Consider the following 6,136-nt stretch of genomic DNA (forward strand, 5'->3'; position numbering starts at 1 on the left):
GGGATGGTGGGGTTAATGTGGGATCCCTGGGGATGGAGGGGTTAATGTGCAGCCTCTGGGTATGGAGGGGTTAATGTGGGATCCCTGGGGATGGAGGGGTTAATGTGGGATCCCTGGGATGGAGGGGTTAATGTGCAGCCTCTGGGGATGGAGGGGTTAATGTGGGATCCCTGGGGATGGAGGGGTTAATGTGGGATCCCTGGGGATGGTGGGGTTAATGTGGGATCCCTGGGGATGGAGGGGTTAATGTGCGGTCTCTGTGGATATTGGTGTTAATGTGGGATCCCTGGGTATGGAAGGGTTAATGTGGGATCCCTGGGGACGGAGGGGTTAATGTGCAGCCTCTGGGTATGGAGGGGTTAATGTGGGATCCCTGGGGATGGAGGGGTTAATATGCAGCCTCTGGGGATGGTGGGGTTAATGTGGGATCCCTGGGGATGGAGGGGTTAATGTGCATGTTCCAGGGACGGAGGGGTTAATATGCAGCCTCTGGGGATGGAGGGGTTAATGTGGGATCCCTGGGGATGGAGGGGTTAATATGCAGCCTCTGGGGATGGTGGGGTTAATGTGGGATCCCTGGGGATGGAGGGGTTAATGTGCGGCCTCTGGGTATGGAGGGGTTAATGTGGGATCCCTGGGGATGGAGGGGTTAATATGCAGCCTCTGGGGATGGTGGGGTTAATGTGGGATCCCTGGGGATGGAGGGGTTAATGTGCAGCCTCTGGGTATGGAGGGGTTAATGTGGGATCCCTGGGGATGGAGGGGTTAATGTGGGATCCCTGGGATGGAGGGGTTAATGTGCAGCCTCTGGGGATGGTGGGGTTAATGTGGGATCCCTGGGGATGGAGGGGTTAATATGGGATCCCTGGGATGGAGGGGTTAATGTTCAGCCTCTGGGGATGGTGGGGTTAATGTGGGATCCCTGGGGATGGAGGGGTTAATGTGCATGTTCCAGGGACGGAGGGGTTAATATGCAGCCTCTGGGGATGGAGGGGTTAATGTGGGATCCCTGGGGACGGAGGGGTTAATGTGCAGCCTCTGGGTATGGAGGGGTTAATGTGGGATCCCTGGGGATGGAGGGGTTAATATGCAGCCTCTGGGGATGGTGGGGTTAATGTGGGATCCCTGGGGATGGAGGGGTTAATGTGCATGTTCCAGGGACGGAGGGGTTAATATGCAGCCTCTGGGGATGGAGGGGTTAATGTGGGATCCCTGGGGATGGAGGGGTTAATATGCAGCCTCTGGGGATGGTGGGGTTAATGTGGGATCCCTGGGGATGGAGGGGTTAATGTGCGGCCTCTGGGTATGGAGGGGTTAATGTGGGATCCCTGGGGATGGAGGGGTTAATATGCAGCCTCTGGGGATGGTGGGGTTAATGTGGGATCCCTGGGGATGGAGGGGTTAATGTGCAGCCTCTGGGTATGGAGGGGTTAATGTGGGATCCCTGGGGATGGAGGGGTTAATGTGGGATCCCTGGGATGGAGGGGTTAATGTGCAGCCTCTGGGGATGGTGGGGTTAATGTGGGATCCCTGGGGATGGAGGGGTTAATATGGGATCCCTGGGATGGAGGGGTTAATGTTCAGCCTCTGGGGATGGTGGGGTTAATGTGGGATCCCTGGGGATGGAGGGGTTAATGTGCATGTTCCAGGGACGGAGGGGTTAATATGCAGCCTCTGGGGATGGAGGGGTTAATGTGGGATCCCTGGGGACGGAGGGGTTAATGTGCAGCCTCTGGGTATGGAGGGGTTAATGTGGGATCCCTGGGGATGGAGGGGTTAATATGCAGCCTCTGGGGATGGTGGGGTTAATGTGGGATCCCTGGGGATGGAGGGGTTAATGTGCGGCCTCTGGGTATGGAGGGGTTAATGTGGGATCCCTGGGGATGGAGGGGTTAATATGCAGCCTCTGGGGATGGTGGGGTTAATGTGGGATCCCTGGGGATGGAGGGGTTAATGTGCAGCCTCTGGGTATGGAGGGGTTAATGTGGGATCCCTGGGGATGGAGGGGTTAATGTGGGATCCCTGGGATGGAGGGGTTAATGTGCAGCCTCTGGGGATTGAGGGGTTAATGTGGGATCCCTGGGGATGGAGGGGTTAATGTGGGATCCCTGGGGATGGTGGGGTTAATGTGGGATCCCTGGGGATGGAGGGGTTAATGTGCGGTCTCTGTGGATATTGGTGTTAATGTGGGATCCCTGGGTATGGAAGGGTTAATGTGGGATCCCTGGGGACGGAGGGGTTAATGTGCAGCCTCTGGGTATGGAGGGGTTAATGTGGGATCCCTGGGGATGGAGGGGTTAATATGCAGCCTCTGGGGATGGTGGGGTTAATGTGGGATCCCTGGGGATGGAGGGGTTAATGTGCAGCCTCTGGGTATGGAGGGGTTAATGTGGGATCCCTGGGGATGGAGGGGTTAATGTGGGATCCCTGGGATGGAGGGGTTAATGTGCAGCCTCTGGGGATGGAGGGGTTAATGTGGGATCCCTGGGGATGGAGGGGTTAATGTGGGATCCCTGGGGATGGTGGGGTTAATGTGGGATCCCTGGGGATGGAGGGGTTAATGTGCGGTCTCTGTGGATATTGGTGTTAATGTGGGATCCCTGGGTATGGAAGGGTTAATGTGGGATCCCTGGGGACGGAGGGGTTAATGTGCAGCCTCTGGGTATGGAGGGGTTAATGTGGGATCCCTGGGGATGGAGGGGTTAATATGCAGCCTCTGGGGATGGTGGGGTTAATGTGGGATCCCTGGGGATGGAGGGGTTAATGTGCATGTTCCAGGGACGGAGGGGTTAATATGCAGCCTCTGGGGATGGAGGGGTTAATGTGGGATCCCTGGGGATGGAGGGGTTAATATGCAGCCTCTGGGGATGGTGGGGTTAATGTGGGATCCCTGGGGATGGAGGGGTTAATGTGCGGCCTCTGGGTATGGAGGGGTTAATGTGGGATCCCTGGGGATGGAGGGGTTAATATGCAGCCTCTGGGGATGGTGGGGTTAATGTGGGATCCCTGGGGATGGAGGGGTTAATGTGCAGCCTCTGGGTATGGAGGGGTTAATGTGCGATCCCTGGGGATGGAGGGGTTAATATGCATGTTCCATGGACGGAGGGGTTAATATGCAGCCTCTGGGGATGGAGGGGTTAATGTGGGATCCCTGGGGACGGAGGGGTTAATATGCAGCCTCTGGGGATGGAGGGGTTAATGTGGGATCCCTGGGGATGGAGGGGTTAATATGCAGCCTCTGGGGATGGTGGGGTTAATGTGGGATCCCTGGGGATGGAGGGGTTAATGTGCGGCCTCTGGGTATGGAGGGGTTAATGTGGGATCCCTGGGGATGGAGGGGTTAATTTGCAGCCTCTGGGGATGGTGGGGTTAATGTGGGATCCCTGGGGATGGAGGGGTTAATGTGCAGCCTCTGGGTATGGAGGGGTTAATGTGGGATCCCTGGGGATGGAGGGGTTAATATGCATGTTCCAGGGACGGAGGGGTTAATATGCAGCCTCTGGGGATGGAGGGGTTAATGTGGGATCCCTGGGGACGGAGGGGTTAATATGCAGCCTCTGGGGATGGAGGGGTTAATGTGGGATCCCTGGGGATGGAGGGGTTAATATGCAGCCTCTGGGGATGGTGGGGTTAATGTGGGATCCCTGGGGATGGAGGGGTTAATGTGCAGCCTCTGGGTATGGAGGGGTTAATGTGGGATCCCTGGGGATGGAGGGGTTAATGTGGGATCCCTGGGATGGAAGGGTTAATGTGCAGCCTCTGGGGATGGAGGGGTTAATGTGGGATCCCTGGGGATGGTGGGGTTAATGTGGGATCCCTGGGGATGGAGGGGTTAATGTGCGGTCTCTGTGGATATTGGTGTTAATGTGGGATCCCTGGGTATGGAAGGGTTAATGTGGGATCCCTGGGGACGGAGGGGTTAATGTGCAGCCTCTGGGTATGGAGGGGTTAATGTGGGATCCCTGGGGATGGAGGGGTTAATATGCAGCCTCTGGGGATGGTGGGGTTAATGTGGGATCCCTGGGGATGGAGGGGTTAATGTGCAGCCTCTGGGTATGGAGGGGTTAATGTGGGATCCCTGGGGATGGAGGGGTTAATGTGGGATCCCTGGGATGGAGGGGTTAATGTGCAGCCTCTGGGGATGGAGGGGTTAATGTGGGATCCCTGGGGATGGAGGGGTTAATGTGGGATCCCTGGGGATGGTGGGGTTAATGTGGGATCCCTGGGGATGGAGGGGTTAATGTGCGGTCTCTGTGGATATTGGTGTTAATGTGGGATCCCTGGGTATGGAAGGGTTAATGTGGGATCCCTGGGGACGGAGGGGTTAATGTGCAGCCTCTGGGTATGGAGGGGTTAATGTGGGATCCCTGGGGATGGAGGGGTTAATATGCAGCCTCTGGGGATGGTGGGGTTAATGTGGGATCCCTGGGGATGGAGGGGTTAATGTGCATGTTCCAGGGACGGAGGGGTTAATATGCAGCCTCTGGGGATGGAGGGGTTAATGTGGGATCCCTGGGGATGGAGGGGTTAATATGCAGCCTCTGGGGATGGTGGGGTTAATGTGGGATCCCTGGGGATGGAGGGGTTAATGTGCGGCCTCTGGGTATGGAGGGGTTAATGTGGGATCCCTGGGGATGGAGGGGTTAATATGCAGCCTCTGGGGATGGTGGGGTTAATGTGGGATCCCTGGGGATGGAGGGGTTAATGTGCAGCCTCTGGGTATGGAGGGGTTAATGTGGGATCCCTGGGGATGGAGGGGTTAATGTGGGATCCCTGGGATGGAGGGGTTAATGTGCAGCCTCTGGGGATGGTGGGGTTAATGTGGGATCCCTGGGGATGGAGGGGTTAATATGGGATCCCTGGGATGGAGGGGTTAATGTTCAGCCTCTGGGGATGGTGGGGTTAATGTGGGATCCCTGGGGATGGAGGGGTTAATGTGCATGTTCCAGGGACGGAGGGGTTAATATGCAGCCTCTGGGGATGGAGGGGTTAATGTGGGATCCCTGGGGACGGAGGGGTTAATGTGCAGCCTCTGGGTATGGAGGGGTTAATGTGGGATCCCTGGGGATGGAGGGGTTAATATGCAGCCTCTGGGGATGGTGGGGTTAATGTGGGATCCCTGGGGATGGAGGGGTTAATGTGCATGTTCCAGGGACGGAGGGGTTAATATGCAGCCTCTGGGGATGGAGGGGTTAATGTGGGATCCCTGGGGATGGAGGGGTTAATATGCAGCCTCTGGGGATGGTGGGGTTAATGTGGGATCCCTGGGGATGGAGGGGTTAATGTGCGGCCTCTGGGTATGGAGGGGTTAATGTGGGATCCCTGGGGATGGAGGGGTTAATATGCAGCCTCTGGGGATGGTGGGGTTAATGTGGGATCCCTGGGGATGGAGGGGTTAATGTGCAGCCTCTGGGTATGGAGGGGTTAATGTGGGATCCCTGGGGATGGAGGGGTTAATGTGGGATCCCTGGGATGGAGGGGTTAATGTGCAGCCTCTGGGGATGGTGGGGTTAATGTGGGATCCCTGGGGATGGAGGGGTTAATATGGGATCCCTGGGATGGAGGGGTTAATGTTCAGCCTCTGGGGATGGTGGGGTTAATGTGGGATCCCTGGGGATGGAGGGGTTAATGTGCATGTTCCAGGGACGGAGGGGTTAATATGCAGCCTCTGGGGATGGAGGGGTTAATGTGGGATCCCTGGGGACGGAGGGGTTAATGTGCAGCCTCTGGGTATGGAGGGGTTAATGTGGGATCCCTGGGGATGGAGGGGTTAATATGCAGCCTCTGGGGATGGTGGGGTTAATGTGGGATCCCTGGGGATGGAGGGGTTAATGTGCGGCCTCTGGGTATGGAGGGGTTAATGTGGGATCCCTGGGGATGGAGGGGTTAATATGCAGCCTCTGGGGATGGTGGGGTTAATGTGGGATCCCTGGGGATGGAGGGGTTAATGTGCAGCCTCTGGGTATGGAGGGGTTAATGTGGGATCCCTGGGGATGGAGGGGTTAATGTGGGATCCCTGGGATGGAGGGGTTAATGTGCAGCCTCTGGGGATTGAGGGGTTAATGTGGGATCCCTGGGGATGGAGGGGTTAATGTGGGATCCCTGGGGATGGTGGGGTTAATGTGGGATCCCTGGG

The sequence above is a fragment of the Taudactylus pleione genome, unplaced genomic scaffold, assembly GCF_031769625.1.
Source record: "Taudactylus pleione unplaced genomic scaffold, aTauple2 ptg000632l, whole genome shotgun sequence".
Lineage (NCBI taxonomy): Eukaryota > Metazoa > Chordata > Amphibia > Anura > Myobatrachidae > Taudactylus > Taudactylus pleione.